The sequence below is a fragment of the Solanum lycopersicum genome, chromosome 12, assembly GCF_036512215.1.
Source record: "Solanum lycopersicum chromosome 12, SLM_r2.1".
Classification (NCBI taxonomy): Eukaryota; Viridiplantae; Streptophyta; class Magnoliopsida; order Solanales; family Solanaceae; genus Solanum; species Solanum lycopersicum.
The window spans coordinates 22,135,380-22,154,494 of record NC_090811.1 but is presented as its reverse complement, the minus strand read 5'-3'; the positions used below and the strand labels follow the sequence as shown (position 1 = coordinate 22,154,494).

The 19,115-nt window shown below is 34.4% G+C and overlaps 1 long non-coding RNA gene across 1 annotated transcript; it reads left to right on the top strand.

Annotated features, from left to right (window-relative positions):
* The first annotated feature begins 272 nt into the window (after positions 1 to 272).
* Positions 273 to 2,854, top strand: LOC138340648 (uncharacterized). Its single transcript, XR_011213362.1, has 2 exons — positions 273 to 406; positions 2,552 to 2,854. It is a non-coding gene; the product is annotated as an uncharacterized lncRNA (long non-coding RNA).
* The last annotated feature ends 16,261 nt before the right edge of the window (positions 2,855 to 19,115 follow it).

Genomic DNA, 19,115 nt, shown 5'->3' with positions numbered 1-19,115 from the left:
GTTATTTATCTAGTAAGTAAATCTAGTTAGATCATAGAGTTTGTTAGGTAGTTAGGCCCCACATGTAGGGAAGCATCTGCACATGTTGCCCCTTAACAACCCTAACCCAATTAGGTTAGGGTGGTCCCCTCCTTTGGTTGATTCCCACATGTGTTGACCATGTGCTTGCACATGGGTTGGCTGAAATTTCCTAACAAATTATTTTTTATGTCTCATGTGGAATGTTTACTTATTGTCCCAAGGACACTTACTATGTCATTGTGCACTATTCAATTTATATGATCATTTTAAATTATTATGTGCTATGATGCTAGGCTTAACACTTGGATGCCCAGTACCTAATGAATTGGGTTTAGAATCCATACATGATGAAATTCATAAGTTTATCCTAGGTTCTTTATTGCAGGTACAATTCTAACAAGCTTGGATCATTTTATGCTTATTTGGGTATATATTAAAATTGGCTAACACTCCTTAGCTAATTTTCTATACAATGCCTAATATTTTTCAATGTTTGTCATTTGGATACCTATTTACCCCCAATACACATTCTTAAAAACTTATTGACTTTTCACTAGAGATGTCATTTTCCGGAATGTTGCATCTATTCACCTTTGAGACTATTTCCTCAAAGTGTTCCTTCGAAATAGATTTCAAAAGTTGAGTTTTCTTATGAGTTCCATCCAATTACGAAATTGAAGTTATGGATTGATTTGCTAATGATTTCATTGGTTTATAATGAGTAGATAAACATATAACTCAACTTATTTATGGTAATTGTTGGTGGTTTTGTCTAGATTGAAGAATATGATCCTGCATCCATAACCCTATGTAGTGATCTTGACCTACACTTTATTGTGATCATTCATTTAGTTTGTTGTTGATTTTATTACAATCCTATGGTGTTATTATGATTAAATTAAGATGAATTATAGGCCTATCATGCTAGTTATTGTGATGTGATTTTGGTTATGAATTATAATGTGAAATTAGCCTATGTATGTTGTTCTCAAGTTGTGATCTAGAGTTTAATTGTGTTATAGAGATGCAATTGGCCTTGTTATCTAATTGGTTATCATTGTGTGATGATTTTGCTTCCTAAATTTGGTTGAGTTATGGGTTTATATTAATACCTTGATGATAGGCTGTTAGAAACACTTGGTAAGTCTTAGAATCTTTGTCTTTATTTCCAATTGTGATGAATTGTTTTTAAGTCATGATATTAAATTTAAGTATTACTTATACTAGTATTATAGGGTGGTATGATGTTGAGTTCAAATGTCTTGACTATGTTGTGAGTTTGATTAAGGTGTATGTGATATAAGAATGGTGAAAACTATCAACGTGCCTTAATATGCTATGAAATGCTAATGTGTTAACCTCACTTATATGGATTGTGATGAAAGGACTTATACTCATACAATTATTTTTGATCTATTGATGATGATGATTATACAAGGGTTAGATCCTTTGCCCTAAATTAAGCTATAATGTATAATTAAAAGCTGAAAGACATTTCAAAAAGGGACTCTAGCTTAGCACCAAGTGAACTAGATAGAGGAGTTTCCTTTCCCGCATAGGGAAGGTAGGAACACTATCTTACTCTTGAGATTTTATAGTATAATAAATGGCGCATAAAGAGGGTACCGGCAAAGAATCTCCTATTTCTTGAACTATGTTGCTCCTATAGGAATACTAGCTAGTGGATCCACGTAGTTTCTAAGTTTCATGTTTTGTACTACCTTGGGAAGTTGTCCGCCTTCTTTTGGTGTAGGGTTTTATGACACAAGATTCCACACTAGGTGATGTGGTCTATGTCGGTAAGGGAAAGATGTTCCCAAAATGTAAAATGATTTAAAGGACTTGAACTCTAATTTGGATAACCTAAGAGGTCTAGCTTGGTCTAGGTAGGGGTATGGGACTCTACCTAAACATTGTACTACTTAGCCTTGACGGGAGTCTTAGGAGGAGGTTCTTATATGTTATGATAATATATGATGTATATATGATGAACATGGCACATTGTTGACACTATATGTTGATTAATTCATTTATAAAAGTTTCTTGGGTTGTAATCTTAATATATGATGAAAATATAAACCTAAATGCCATGACATGTAAAGTTTGACATTGATCATGTTTTCTTGTTGAGGATACATGATTGAGTAAGGTTAAGGGGCTTTGCTTGGTCTTTGCACTTGTTGAATTGATACGGACTTGTGAGTAGTCGTCATACTTATTATGATATCTTAAACTATTATTCATTCTTATGATATTTTTCCTTGATGTTAGGGTTGTAGTAAATCTTGGTTTTCTAGTATGTTGGGATAAGTATTACTTGTTTAGATAGTACACATGTTTGGTTGTTGATATGACTTACTTGCCTTTGCATTAAGTCCCTAAAGGGGTAATTTAGCATGATTTGATAAAAACTCCCTGTTATCGTGTTTTTCTTGTGTATGTGCATAAGATCCCATACTTAGTACATGTGGAGTACTAACTCCTTTTTCTTCCATGTTTTCCAAAACATTTTACGTTCCGATCGTTGAAGAGTTTGGAAGGCGATATTAATGAAGGCTTGAATTCTTCCATCTATCCAAGTGGGGTGGGTCCTCAAATTTCAAGGGCAATGTCATCTTCTAGCTTACGGATTTTGTTATGAACTTATTGAGTCTTTCATTCCTTTCCTTTAAATTGAATATTGTACTTTCATATGATTAATACACGGTCTTGTTGAATTGATGTAAGGGTTATGCCCATATTTTGATAATATTTTAGATAGTATGAGATGAGACAATTGTTGAGACTATTTCTATATTTTACGTATATGTATGTGCAATAAAGTAGAAATCTATCTAACCTTTCTATATGAAGGGTCTAAGTATACTCGATATGAATATATATTATATGTATGTAGAGCTCTATGTAAACCTCCAAGTAGTGAAGATGAATGTTTTAAATTTTTCCACATTTTTCAACGTATAAATGTAATGACATGAGACTAAGAGGCTAATCTTAGACATTACAAAGGAAGACGATGCCGGTTAAGTCTAGGGGGTAAACCTGAATTTGACAAACTTTGTATCAGAGCATGAGGTTGAATATCATTGAGTTATGTCTCTCTCTCTACAATGTCTATGTAGGTTTGTGTTCATAATTGTGAAGTGCGGCACACTTTTGAGTAGGAACCTATATGATGCTTAGGAACCACTCTCTTTCTTGGAAATATTGTATTGTGCCAATAGAGTTCACTTATGGTGTGCTTTTGCATCTAATCCTATTATTGTGCTTATAGGAAGCATGAACACGTGAAAGAATGCGGCTTGAAGACTTCAAAAGGAAATTTCTAATGTGGTATCTCCTCCCCGTAGTGAGCAAGTTTCTCCACTTGAAGAAGATGATAATGTTGTGAAGCTCTGGTCAATCCTTTACACTTGAGCGATGGATACATAAGGGTTGCCCTCATTCAATGGTCTCAAGACTCTACCATCCAAACCCAAGCCATGATGGCCCAATCCAACCGGTAGATTTCTCCCCGTCCTCATCAACAAGTCACTACTATGGCATCTCGTCTAAGGGACTTCTCTTGAATGAACCCTCCCACTTTCTATTGGTATAAAGTTGATGACACCCCCAAGAATTCATTATTGAGTTCTACAAGATATTGTATATTATGGGGGTGTCTACACGTGAGAAGGCCGAGTTGGCCACATACCAAATCAAGGATGTGGTTCAAACTTAGTATGAGCAATGGAGGGATAATAGGCAGTTGAGGGGTGGCCCAGTGACTTGGGAGATTTTTAAGGCGACTTTTCTAGATCGGTTCTTCACTAAGGAGATGAGGGAGAAGAAAGTGACGGAGTTCATAAATATTTGCCAAGGAGGAAAAAGTGTCCATTAGTACTCTTGGCATTCATTAAGTTGTCCAAATATGCTCCTTCTTTGGTGTATGATCCTAGAGAACAAATGAGCTATTTTGTGACGCGGGTGTTGGAGGACTTACAAGAGGAGTGCCAATCAGCTATGGTACATGACAAAATGAATATTTCCCATCTTATGGTTTATGAAAGAAGGGTTGAGGAGACAAGGTCTAAGCGAAAAAGTAGAGATGATAAAAGAGAAAGGTCATTTGATTAAGATTCTATAAAGAATAGGCTTGAGATAAAAGACGAACCTAGATTTAAGAAGTGGGTTTCTAATAAAGTCCCTTCCAAATCCCAAGAGCTAGTGGTGTATAGGGTGTCTAATCTTAAATTCAAGAAGGGAAAAGGTACTAATTCACCAAATGAGAAGCCAACTTGTGGAAAGTGCGGTAAAAAGCACTACGGTGACTTCCTTAACGGGACAGATAATTGCTTTATTTATGGAAAGAGTGGTCACAAAATGGGAGATTGTCCAAACTTGAATAGTCAAGAAAAGGGTAATGGCCAACCTTAAGCAAGTGGTTCTAGTGATGCTCGGAACAAGAACCTCTTCTATGCTCTCCGCTCAAGACCTCTCCCGATGTGGTGACCGGTATGTTAAAATTTTTCTCTTTTGATGTATATGCCTTACTTGCTCCAGATGCTACTTTATCATTTGTTACATCTTTAGTAGCTAAAAAGTTTGATATTTTACCTGATATTTTGCATGAACCTTTTATTGTGTCTACTCTGGTGGTTGAGTTGGTTGTTGCAAAAAGTGTGTAAAGCAATTGTCCTGTAATATTTCACAATAGAGTTTCTTATGTTTATCTAGTAGAACTCAATAGGCTTGATTTCGATAATATATTAGTTATTTATTGGTGGCATGCATGTTTTGCATCCATTGATTGTAGGACAAGAGTTGTGAGGTCTAACATCCCAAATGAACCCAATGTTGCATGGAAGGGGGGAAATTCTATTGCTAGAGGTCGTATTATTTCTATCTAAAAGAATGAAAAATGATCTCAAAAGTTTATCTATATTATATAGTATGTGTCTAAGATCTAGACTCTGAAGTCCCGCCCATCGATTCTGTACCCCTAATGAGTGAGTTTCTGGAGGTCTTCCCTAATGACATTCCATGTGCTCCATAACGGGTAATTTACTTTAGTATTTATTTGCTACATAATACAAATCTCATATCAATTCCTCCTTATCGTATGGCTCCAACCGAGTTGAAAGAGTTGAAGGCTCAACTCAAGGATTTACTAGATAAAGGTTTTATAAGGCGACCTTTCAAACTAGGTATGGGTATTATGTGTTCTTGGTCATGTCTTTCGGTATGACAAATTCTCCGGCGGCTATTATGGACCTAATTAATAGAGTATTTCGAAATTACCTAGATTTCTTTGTCATTGTAGCCATTGACAATATCTTGGTATATTTAAGAATGAGGATCATCATATGAGTCATTTAAGAGTAGTATTTTAAACCCTTAAGAACATCAATTATATGCCAAACATAGTAAGTATGAGTTATGGTTGAGGTCGGTTACTTTTCTTGGGCAAATCATCACTAGTGAGGGAGTTGAGTTAGACACAAGGAAAATGGAAGCTGTGAAAAACTGGCCTAGACCATTGACTCTGATTGACATTAGGAGTTTGTTTGGTTTAGCGGGTTACTGTCGGAGTTTCGTGGATAATTTCGCATCGACTGCGTCTCCTTTGACTACTTTGATTCAAAAGAGTAAGAAGTTTGAGTGGTCAGAGGCATGTGAGAAAACTTTCCAATTGTTGAAAGATAGGCTTACTTTTGCTCTAGTATTGACCTTACTGGAGGGTACAAAGGGTTTTGCGATTCATTGTGACACATCTCGAATGGGGAAGGTGATAGCTTATGTATCTAGGAAACTAAAGGTACATGAGAGAAACTATGCCACTCATGACCTTGAATTAGCGGTCGTGGTGTTTACTTTGAAAATTTTGAGGCATTACTTTTATGGGGTTCATTTTTATGTGTTTACTAATCATAAGAGTCTCCAATATGTGTTTACCCAAAAGGAGTTTGATCTGCAACAAAGAAGCTGGCTAGAGTTGTTGAAAGATTATGATATGAGTCTCCTCTATCACCCCGGCAAGGCTAATGTAGTTACGGATGCCTTGAGTCGTACAACTATGGGTAGTGTATCCCATCTCGAAGAAGACAAGAAGGACCTAGCAAGGGAAGTACATAGGTTGGATAGGTTGGGGTTGAGGTTGGAAATTCTCTGGATAGGGGTGCTATAGTTCATCATAACTACGAGTCATCTTTAGTGGTTGCGGTGAAGTCCAAACAACACTTTGACCTAGCCTTAATGAAATTGAAAGAATCGGTTCTTGACAATTGAATAAATCATTCTACTTAGGGGGGATGATTTGTTAAGGTACCAAGGGATATTATGTGTTTCTGATGTAGATGGGTTGAGGGATAGGATCCTAGAAGAAGCACATGGGTACCTCTATTCAATTTATTCATAATCGAAAAAAATGTACCATGACCTAAAGGAGATATATTGGTGGGAAGGTCTAAAAAGGGACAGAGTATTTTGTCGCTATGTGTGCAAATTGCCAACAATTAAAAGCCGAATACCTAATGTCGGCTGGATCTCTACAAGAGATCCAAATTCCTACTTGGAAGTGGGAATACATCAATATGGACTTTTTAGTAGGTTTAACTCAGAATCAAAAGTCCTATCATTAAATATGGGTGCTTTTGGGATCTATTGACTAATTCCACTCGCTTTATTCCCATCAAGTCTACATATTCGGCGGAGGATTATGCAAAAATTTTCGTAGATGAGATTTTGTGCCACCAAGGCATTCCGTTCGGATTGGGGCGCACAATTTACATCTAGATTTTTGAGGTCATTCAGAAAAGGTTACTACGGTGAAGTTTAGCCCCACTTTTCATCCCTAAACGGATGGTCAAGTGTAGTGTACGATGTTAACCCTTGAATATTTTCTTAGGGCGTGCATTATTGATTTTAAAAAGAGTTGGTATATACAATTACCTTTGGTGGGTTTTCCCTGCAACAATATTTTTCATTCATCCATTTACATGGCTCCCTATGAAGCCTTTTATGGTAGGAGGTGTAGGTCTCCTATTGGATGGCATAAAGTGGGTGAGACATCACTTCTTGGTCCAAAGATAATTTATAAGAGTTTCAAAAAGGTTCATATCATAAGGAATCGGTTGCAAACTTCCTATAGTCGGCAAAAGTCTTATGTCGATCATAGGAGAAGGGATTTGGAGTTTGAAGAAGGTGATGAGGTGTATTTGAAAATTTCACCAATGAATGGGGGGGTTAGATTTTACAAGAAAGGGAAATTGAGTCCTCGTTATGTGGGTCCTTATGAAATAATGCAAAGTGGTTGTAAGGTATCCTATGTATTGAAACTTCCTAGTGAATTGTCTTCGGTTCATCCGATTTTCCATGTTTTTATGTTGAGAAAAGTGTATCGGTGATATCGAAACTATTTTTTCTATTGAGGGTCTTGGTGTGAAGGAAATCCTCTCTTATGAGGAAGTTCCGATTAAAATTCTTGATAGGCAAGTCGAGAAGTTAAGGTATAAAGAGGTGATTTTTTTAAAGGTGTTATGGAGAAATCATCTAGTTGAGGGTGCAACATGGGAGGCCGAGGCCAACATGAAGTCCCGTTACCCTCATCGCTTTGAAAATTAAGGTTAGTCATTCCTTTTAAGAATACAAATATGACTAGAATTTGAAGTTTCTTTATTTTTGGTCAAGGACCTCCTCAAGGGCCCTCAGTTAGTCCTTAGGGAGTGGTTTCATGGTTGAAACGTCCGGGTACGACCCCCAAGGACTAACTGAGGGCCCTTGAGGAGGTCCTTTGTAGTTTGATGAAATAATACTTGCAGTATGCATCAACGGGACTGAAGACGGCCCGTATGTGGATCAGCGGGGCGTCGATGCCACCGTCGTCCCACACTTAGGCTGATGGAAAAGGTCCGTTCACCCCCACAAAACCTCTGAACTCCTCAATGATGTACAGAGGTGCACCAACGGTCTGTGTGTGGATCGACGGGGCGTCAATGCCACCGTCGTCCCACACTAAGACAATTGGAGGAAGCCCCTCGTCTGAACATGCTCTGACCAAGACAATGGAATGCAGGACGGAAAAGGGATGTCCGTCGACTCACAGACGGCCTGTTGATTGGTGTTTCATCTGTTAGGGTCGAGTTTTCTGCCTAATTTAAGTTGGTCTTATTTAATTAATTATGTAATTTAGGGATTAGTTTGTTATTAAAAGGACCCTAATAAGTTGATTAAGTGCCACTATAAATACCCTCAACCCTCATTAACCTAAAGAAAACTCTCAAATAAACTGTCTTCCTTCTCTCTTATTTCTCTCTCTACATAAACTCACCATTGAAGACTAGCAAGTATTAGGGTTTGGGGATGGAAAGGGACGAATTCACTATTAAATTATTGACAAACATTAAGGTATGAGTTTTATTAACCTTTGAGACTCTCTCCTCAAAGGCTTCCTTCACAATAGATTTCAAAAGTTGAGTTTTCTTATGGGTTTCATCCAATTACAAAATTAAAGTTATGGATTGAGTTTTTAATGATTTATTAGGTTATATTGAGTATATTAAAATGTAATTCAACTTTTTTATGGTAATTGTTGATGGTTTGGTGTAAATTGAATAATATGATCCTCCATACCTAACCCTAGGAAGTGATCGCGACCTATATTGTATTGTGATCATTCAATTGAGTTTGTTGCTGATCTGATTACAATCCTATGGTGTTATTATGATTAAATTAAGATGAATTATATGCCTATCATTCTAGTTCTTGAGTTGTGATTTAGGTTATGAATTATAATCTGAAATTTGCCTATCTATCTTGTTTCAAGTTGTGATCTAGAGTTGAATTGTGTTATAGAGATACAATTGACCTTGTTATCTTATTGGTTATTATTGTGTATGATGTTATTTCCCAAGTTTTGTTGAGTTATGGGTTAATGGTAAGACCTTGATGATAGACTATGAGGAAGACTTGGTGAGTGTTAAAATCTATATCTTTATTTTCAATTTTGATTAATTGTTGTTAAGTCATGATATTACATCGGAGTATTACTTATACTAGGATTATAGGGTGGTATGATATTGAATTGAAATATATTGAATATATTGTGAGGTTGATTACGGTGTATGTGCTATAAGGATGGTTATAACTATCAATGGGCCTTAATATTCTATGAATCTAATGTCTTAACGTCACTTATATAAAATATGATGAAAGGACTAATACTCATGCAATTGTTATTAATCTATTGATGATGATGAATATACATGGGGTACACCCTATGGGTAAATTAAGCTATGATTGATAATTAAAGGTTTAAAAACCTTTAAAAAAGGGACTCTAACTTTGCACGGAGAGAACTAGATAGAAGTGGTATGGAAGGATGGAACATTATGTTACTCTTAAGGTTGGAGACTATAATGCATGGCACATAAACAGGGTCCCAACTAAATCTCCTAGTTCTTGAACTATGTTTCCCCCATATGAATACTAGCTAGTGGATCCACGTAGTTGTTGTGTTTCATGTTTTGGTACTACCTTGGCAAGTAGTTCGCCTTCTTTCCGTGTAGGGTTTTATGACACCGGATTCCACACTAGCTCATGTGTTCTATGTCGATTAGGGAAACATATTTACAAAAAGAAAAATGAATTAAAGGACTTGAACTCTAACTTGGATAATCTAGGAGGTCTAGCCTGGTGTAGGTATGGGTATTCGACTCTACCTAAACATTGCACTAGTTAGCCTTGAGGGGAGTCTTAGGAGGAGGTTCTTATATATGGTTATGTTATGATATTATATGATGTTTATATGATAACCATGGCATATTGTTGAAACTTAATATTGATTAGTTTATTTATGAATATGTCTGGCGTTATAATGTTAATATATGACAAAAGGTAACCTAAATGCCATAATATGTAAAGTTGGACAATGGTCTTGTTTTCTTGTTGAGGATATTTCATTGATTAAGGTTATGGGTCTTTTCTTGGTCATTGCACTTGTTGACTTGATAAGGATTTGTGAGTAGTTTTCTGGCTTATTATGATATGTTTGTCTCTCATTCATTATTGTGATATTTGTAACATTCCAAAAAATTACATGTCTAGTGAAGAGTGCAATAAGTCTTTAAGACTGCGTATTGAGGGGGTTACATAGTCATCCCAATTCCAAATATTGGAAAATATTGGCCATTGTATTGAAAATTGGCTAAGGGGTGTTATTCAATTTCTATATATACTCAAATAAGAATAACATGATCCAAGCTTGTTTACAATTGTATCTGCAATGAAGACCCTAGGCTAAAACTTTGAATTTCATCATGTATTGATTCTCAACCCAATTCATTAGGTATTATGCATACATGTGTACTAGAACCATAAAACATAACCATTTAAAATGATCATGTAAATTAAGAAGTGCCCAAGGACATAGTGAGAGTCCTTGGTACAATAAGTAAGCATTCCCAAATGAGCCATCAAGATTAATTAGTTAGGAAAGTACAATCAACCCATGTGCAACCACATGGGAAACACATGTGGGAATTGGCCAAAGGAGGGGACCACCCTAACCGAATTCGATTAGGGTTGTTAAGGGACAACATGTGTGGATGGGGCCCTCCATGTGGGGCCTAACTATCTAACTAACTACCCTAACTAGCTAACTAACCTAGGATTGTCCAAAAGGTTTGTTATGGTCCTAAAAACTTAGGGATACTTTATTAATTACCCTACGTTACTTAATTAGTTAATTTTGCAACTTAATTAATTAATTTAAATGGACAAAACCGAAATCACAAAGGAAATTCTAGATTTTTGTTAAGACAAGAAAAAGACAACCTAGTATCTAACCTATGATGGTCCAAAGGGTTAGCTATGGTTATAAAGACTTAAGGATACTTCATCAATTAACCGAGGTAACTTAGTAATTTAACTCATTTAATTAATTAAATTAAATGGTTCAAACTGAAATTGTTACACTAACCTAGTATAACTCAAGAAACGTCCTAGTACTTAACCTAGGATGGTCCAAAAGGTTAGTTATGGTTATAACGATTTAAGGTTAATTTAGTATTTAACGTAGTTCACATAATTAATTAAATTATTTATTTTATTAATTAAATTAAAGGGGTCAAATCAAAATTCTTACATTAACCTAGTATAATTTAAGAAACATCCTAGTACTTAAACTAGGATGGTCCAAAAGGGTTACTTATAGTTCCAATGACTTAGGGGTACTTATTAATTACCCTAGGTCCCTTAATAAATTAGATTATCCATATAATTAATTAATTTAAAGGGTTAAAACGAAATTCTTAGGAAAAATTTCATATTTGACTAAGTGTTGTCATTTCCTAGTTCTAGTCAATTTAGGAGGGTATTTTTAATAATTAATTAATTTATTTATTTGATTAACTTATTAAGACTTAGTTTAATGAGTCAATATCATATCCTAAACCTAAAAATCATGAACAAACACTCACATAAAACAACGCTAAAACGAATGAAAGAAAAAGGCATAAAGTTCATAGACGTTCTAAGCGATTACAAGGTTTCTTCAAGTTTTCATTCAAGGTGGTCTTCGTAGATTAATTTATACTGAAGGTATAGGTTTTATATCATGGAATTATTTCTCCAAGATTCTTTTCAAAAATTTCAAACTCATAAATTTTGGAAACTAGGGTTGTTTCCCATTGATATTTTTAAATGACTATCTCATTAGTTATCCTTCTTTTCATTTCTTTAAGTATATAGATGTAATATTGAACATGTTGTTGGTATGTGGTGCTAACTTATTTTATAAGTTCTTGATATGTTAAAGATTAATGAGTTCTATAGATTGAATTCGAATGATTGAGTGATTAGTTACATTGATTAAGGAATGACACAATGCTTAGTTTTGTGTTAATGAAAGATGAAGTTGTTATCAGTTTTTTATGAAGTTGAGTCTACTTTTATAGGCTATTCATTGAATCCTAATTATAAGTTAATTGAATGTAAAAAGGTCTACTTACGACAAATGAATTTTAAATGACCACCATATGTGAAAGTTTGGTTTATGCCAACAAATTGGCTAGTAGAACTATGTCCAATGTATTATCTCCCAAAATGTGTGAAGTTATATTAATCTTAATTAAAAATATGCAAAGTGATACCAATCTCTACATTAATGAACTCATAACTTAGGGTATGCCAATCAATGGGACAAGTACCAACATATCCTATCCACACGAACTTGTGAACGTAATAGCATTGAATAAGTAGTTAAAACTTTTATCAAGAATCAAATAGAATACTAAAAAATAATCATAATAAAAATAAACTAGTTCATGAATCTATAAAGAAAAATTAACTTCATAGCTTGGACAAACTATGCATTGAATTGTTCTTGTAAGTTAATCAAAGATTAAAAGTTCAAGTGTAGCGAAAGTTTGGCTTATGCCAATAAATTTGCTTACAACAATATTTCAAAAATATGTAATATAATTGGCTAATGGTTCCATGAAATCACATCTTGAGTAAATGTTTGGCTATGCAAATAATATGGCTAACAAAACATTATCCAACAAGTTCAATGGAATTGACTGTAATATTATCTTTAAATAATTAAATTCTTGGCTAATGGTTAATACATATGAAATTAAACATGAATGAATGTAACTTTGTCTTGTGCCAACAAAGATGGATATGAAATCTTTTCCAAATTACTTAGGCCAATACTACTTTTATACCAATCATATATAGCCTAAATACTAAAATGACAACTTAACCACATCTAAAGTAATTCAATGAATCCATATCCAAGGGCATGCCATTCATTGGAACAAGTCCCAACATGCTCTAAAAGTATGTACTGTGAACTTGTGTAACTCATTAAATGAAGTGCTCATTGTCCCTAAATTATAATATGAAGGTACTTCGGTTAGGCCAAATTTGGCCAATTAAGGACCTTTACCCATAAGAATGACGTCACCTGTTGTATCATTGGGCAAATTATGTCATTCAGCACAAATGTGGGTTACTAAAACTTTACCTAACAAGATTAATAAACATGCAAGCATAAACCCACAAGATTTAATTCATTTCAAAATGCAAAATTATAGAATTTCAACAATATACACATTACGAACAAAATTTTCAAATTAAAACTTGCAATCAACAACATTGTCTTATAAGAGAGGCCCAACACACTTCAAAAGATAATATCATTATAAATGAGTACAAAGCTATAAAAATAAACTCATGGTTAAGAAAATGAAACTCTTATGCCGATAAAAATAAGATTTAATTGCTTGTCGATGATGTAATCAAAATTCTAGCACAAATCAACGACCCAAATATGGTAGAGAATGCCGAAATATAAAACCTAAAGTGCACGTGTGACTTTAGAAGATTAAAAGTGAGAGTAAGTGCAAAAGTTTGAAAGTTTAAGCCTTTATCCTTAAAAAACATCAAATTCTCGCCTATTCGGCGAAACTATTCGCGCTTGCCGAAGCAATCAATGACACGTCGAGTGGCCACTTACATCTCTGAGTTTTACAGGACCTCTATTTAAACATGAGGGTCCAAACGACAATCAAGATCGCGATCACCGGGTGGCGATGCTGGTACATTAGGCGAGACCATGACCACTCGGCAAATGATCCAATGCTTTAGGCGATCACCAGACCTTCTTTTCATCATTCTTTCAGCTGCCTTGTTCCTTTTAGCTCAATAATGCACATACTTTTTTTGTACATCTATAAACTTGATATTTTAGGATTCATATCAGTTATTGGCAAAAAATATTCCTTCGAGGACACTAAATCAATTAAAATAAAACCCTAAATGAGTCTAAATGATGTACTCATCATGGATCACCCCATGACGAAATGCACAAGTTATTCTTGAAGAACTCAACAATTCTTTCTACTTCCTCTCTTTTCTCCTCTTATTTTATCTTCTTTTAAAACCGTAACTCTTTTTCAATAGAATAAACTTACATGAACCTTAGAAAATTACCACAAAAAAATGTCAAGAAATAGGGTAAGGAAAAGAAAAAACTACCACTTTAAAATCCGGATTGGACTTTCCTTATCAAAACAACCAAACTACTAAATGACATATCTCCCTAATACAAACTGAAATTTTTTCAAACTTGGCAGCGTTTGAAAAGTAATTCAACGATATTTTCTAATATATGTGGAAACACACCTAAATCAGCGTTATGAGTTATGATCATTTTATGTTGAACAAAACTGGACTTAACATACTTAGCAATTTTTCTAGATTTATATTCTTTCCAAAGCTGACTATTTTCAATTCTTAACTTCTTCCTACTTATTTCAATTTTTTAAATGTTACAATATCACACAAGTTGTAAATAAAACCATCACTTACCTCGAAACTAAGCTTGCTCCTTAGACACTTGAACCTTTCTGAATTCTTTATGCTTGTTCTTGGTCTAAAAATAAGTAGTTAACGCAAGGATCAATAAATAAGGCCCTATTTACCCATATAATAATCAAACTATCAATCCATGAACAAATCCAAGATCCTAATGTTCAATTAGGGTTTTTCCCACCATTAAACTCAGCCTCCCCACTGAGAATCACAGAAGATTCTAAGCTTTACACATAAAAAGTTGATTTGGGGGATAATAATCTTGCTATTAGCTCTAAAAGTCATCGATAACTTTGAAGAAACTTCCTTGGGTCGTCCCTCACCTCTCACGACAAAGTTTATTTTTAAGGAAAATAACATTTTTGGGGGTTTTCTCCAATTTAAGTTGTGATTGTCCAATCACAGCGGGACCCAACCCATATAGTAGCCACCTCCTAAAGGAAATAACCTTGCCCTGCCGGCTTGTACAGAGACAAAACGTTGAAATTTGAGTTCCAGGCATCCATTTTGCAACACACCTTCAAAACTTGACCTTCTAAAACTATCATTCACGGTAATATATGTTTTTGGAGTACTAATAATCTGCATTCAATTACGTAAGTCGTACCGGCTCCTTAACATCTTAGTTATCTACTCATGTGATGAAATTCATAATTAACCCCCCTTCCCCGTTCATTACAAGATTTCCCTAAACCTCCCCTAACTTTGATTTAATTGAAGTCTATCCTAAGCTAAAATTTCCAAGTTACTATCCAAAAGTTATCGGGCCCAAATTCATTCCCTATTTCCTTTTTCATAATGATGGGCACATGTTGTTACAATAAAACTGTAAAATTTCATTATTGGGGTTTTGAATGAGAGAGATAAAACTCAAAACTAGTCAAATAGTTCATATTATTGTTCAATTTATACAAAAAAAAGTGAGCGACAATTTCACACAAATTGAATTTTCAACAATTGAAACTGAAAATTGACCACACATACTTAATCTAGATATCCAAAAAAAAATAAAAAAAAATACATTAGAACTTTAACATAATGTATACCAAAATAAATATAGGATGATAAAAACTAAAGTAAAATAAGGGTCTGATCTTCTATTATTGAATGAATGATGTACAATTTCAAAATTCTGTTCTTCATTCACGTATAATTTATGCAACTAATATGATCATTTTTTTCAATAATCAGATGTATACTAACCTCATAGATTCATAAAAATAAAATCATTCTAAATATAATTGTTGATCCTACGTTGCTCATTGTTGTCTTCTTTCTTTACTCAATACAAAGAACACTATAAAATCTACCACCATTTTCTCTACATTCTCCAAGAATGGCGAAATCTTTTATTCCATTGGCCTAATAAGTAATACACATATTTGTTTTAAGTTTCACGACCAAAAATGATTAGTGAGTGGCACCCACACTTAGCCTGCTAAGTGGGCGAACCAAGAAATCTAACTCCAACTCATATAAATAATTCAACTACGAATATCAATAAAATGCAGAAGATCAAAACTTATTTAAAGTAACCAATCAAATAACATCTAAAGTATAACACATAGTATCCGACAATAAAAAAGTCTTCACATCAAGGACATCTAATCTTAAAATACCCAGTTGTAAAGTACTAGTGACACCCATATAAGTAAACAAAAGGGTTCATGTCAATAATTTAAGGACAGCATGCCCTGACTTAGAGAATCCAGCATGATCTAGAAAGAATATCTCAACCTTAAATCGGAGGTGCTTGAGACTAGCTAGAGTTGAGGGCGAGTTTAAGTTTATGGTACACTTGTTGCAGTCCATAAAAGAAAAATGAAGGAAATACAAGTAGGAGTTAGTACAAGAAACACGTACTGAGTAGATATCACCGGCAAAGCCACAATTAATACTAATATATAATGAATAATAGTATAAAATCAACTATGATACTTTGCATGTGGTAAGCATTAAACAACATGAACGAGTGACAACAACACCGATGTAGGTATACAATCAATCAAAATATCAAGCACACATATGGATAATCATGCCTCCACACCATACTCATTTGGGAAATTGTTTCTTTGAGATTGAGTACATCAAGTTAATTAAAGATTCATTTCCTTTAATTTCATTGTGTCAGAACGTGACACTCAAATCCAATTATACCGTGTTGGTACGTGACACTTTGATCAAATAATTTCGTGTCGAAACATGACACTCTGACCCAATAATACCGTGTTGTAACGTGACACTCTCTTATTAATATATATCATCAAGCCTTTTATTCGACGCATCATTTCAATAGAGATGGTTCAAGATTATAAATTCAATGGTCTAAGAATTTTAGGCCAACAACTAACCATAAAACAAAGCTATACAACCGCAAAATCAAGTAGATAGGAAACTTCACTATATCACTCAATACATATCAATATCTATTGAGTGTTTATCTATAAAATAGAAATAAATCATAACCTACCTTCACCGAAGAATCTAACTTAAGTAAACTACTTATCGAATGTTTTTCCCTTCCTCAATGCCTTTGAACATTTCCAATGTATAAGGTATATTTGTATAATTTGTAAGTTAACGAGTCTATAAGTCTGAGGGTCAAATGCAGTACTAAGATCCAATCTAGTACTTAATTCAACATGTAAGGTCCTCTAGAACATAGAAGTAAATTGTGTACCTCTATCTGATATGATGAAAAGTGGAACTACAAGCAATAAAACAATCTCAGAGATATAAAGTTTGATTTACTTCTCTGAATTTTATCTAGACCAGAATGAAGTGATCAGACTTAGTTAACCGGTCAACAAATACCCAAATAGAATCAAACCTACCAAATGTATTAGGAAGACCAACCACGAATGGGCATTCTCTGAAGTGTACCCTGGTGTTCATACTTTACCTGCTTACAATTCGTACACTGGGTAACAAAATGAACAATGTCATGCTTCATTCTACTCAACCAATATTGTTGTCTCAGATTATGATACATCTTAATTGCACTAGGATGTATATAATACCTCAAACTATGAGCCTCTACAGGAATAGTATTAGTCAAATCATCAACGCGGGCCACACATAACCTTCCCTTAATTCTCAAGATGCCTTCCTCATCAATCACAACATATTTAGCCTCTTCTCACAATACCATATCTTCTAATTAGTCTCAACTTCTCATCAATAAATTGTTTTCCCTTAATTTTTTCAAGAAAAGAAGATATTGCCTCCACACAACCCAAAAATACTCCTTTCTCATGTACTTCAATCCTCATAATGTCATTAGCCAGAGTCTGAACCTCTCTAGCCAATTGCCGTCTAGAAACCTGTAAGTGGGCTAAATTATCCATGCTCTCTACTTTTTTACTTATGGCATAGCCATAACATTAGCTTTTCCCACGTGATATAACATAGTAGTATCATAGTCTTTAATATATCCATCCACCTCCTCTGCCTCAAATTGAAATCTTTTCTGAGTAAACACATATTAAAATCTGCAATGATCTGTACACACTTCACACTTGACCCCATATAAATAATGCCTCCACTACTTCAATGCAAATACATATGCAGCCAACTCCAAATCAAGGGTCGGATTTTCATGTTCATTCAATTTCAATTGCATTGAATCATATGAAATTACATTCCTCTCCTACATTAGCACTACACCCAAACTAGAATAAGATGGATCAAAATAAATAATGAAATTCTTACGTTCCACTAGAAAGGCAAGAATAAGTTGACCATCAGTTGAAATTTAGGGAATGTGATATTGCATAAATGACATTCAGAACCAGAAATGGAAATCATGAGTTTTTTGTCACGTCCTTTGGTGGACCATTTCGCTTGTAACATTCATGGACATTGCGAATAGAGTCTTCAACCTTATTTAGATATGTTCGTTATCGTGTTCATTGATAACATATTAATCTATTTAAGGAATGAAGATTATCACGCTAGTTATCTTAGATTATTTCTTCAGATTTTTAAAGATAAGGAGTATATGCGAAGTTCTAAAAATGTGTGTTTTTGCTTAGGTATGTGGAATTCGTAGGCCACACAGTTTATGGTGATGGAATTAGAGTTGATATACAAAGGATAGAAGAAGTTAAGAGTTCGCCTAGACCCACACCTCCAACTGATATAATGATTTTCTTAGGTTTGGATAGCTACTATATAAGGTTTTTGAGAGGTTTTCCTATATTTCATCTCCTTTTACCTAGTTGACTCAAAAGAAATTTAAGTTTCAATGGCCTGAATCTTATGAGAAAAGCTTTCAGGTTTTCGAAAAAGAGGTTAACTATTGCCCCCGATTTTTACTTTACCGGTAGGTACTCAAGGTTTTGTTGTTTACGATGATGCATCTAGAGTTGTATTGGGTTGTATTCTATTGTAGAAGGGAAATGTTATAGCTTATGCCTCCAGATGGTTGAAAGTTCATAAGAATAATCATCCAACCCATGACTTAGAATTGATTGCTATAGTTTTTACTTTAATGATATGGTGGTCCTACTTATATAGTGTTAATTTGGGTATATTAATTGATCGCAAGAGCTTACAATATGTGTTCACCCATAAAGAGCTCAATCTCAACATATGATGTGGTTGGATTACACAATGATTAATACACAAATATTCTTTACCACCCATGTAAGACTAATATGGGTTTTGATGCTTTAAGCAGGTTATCTATGGGGAGTACCACCCATGTTGAGGAAGAAAATAGGGAGTTATCCAAAGAT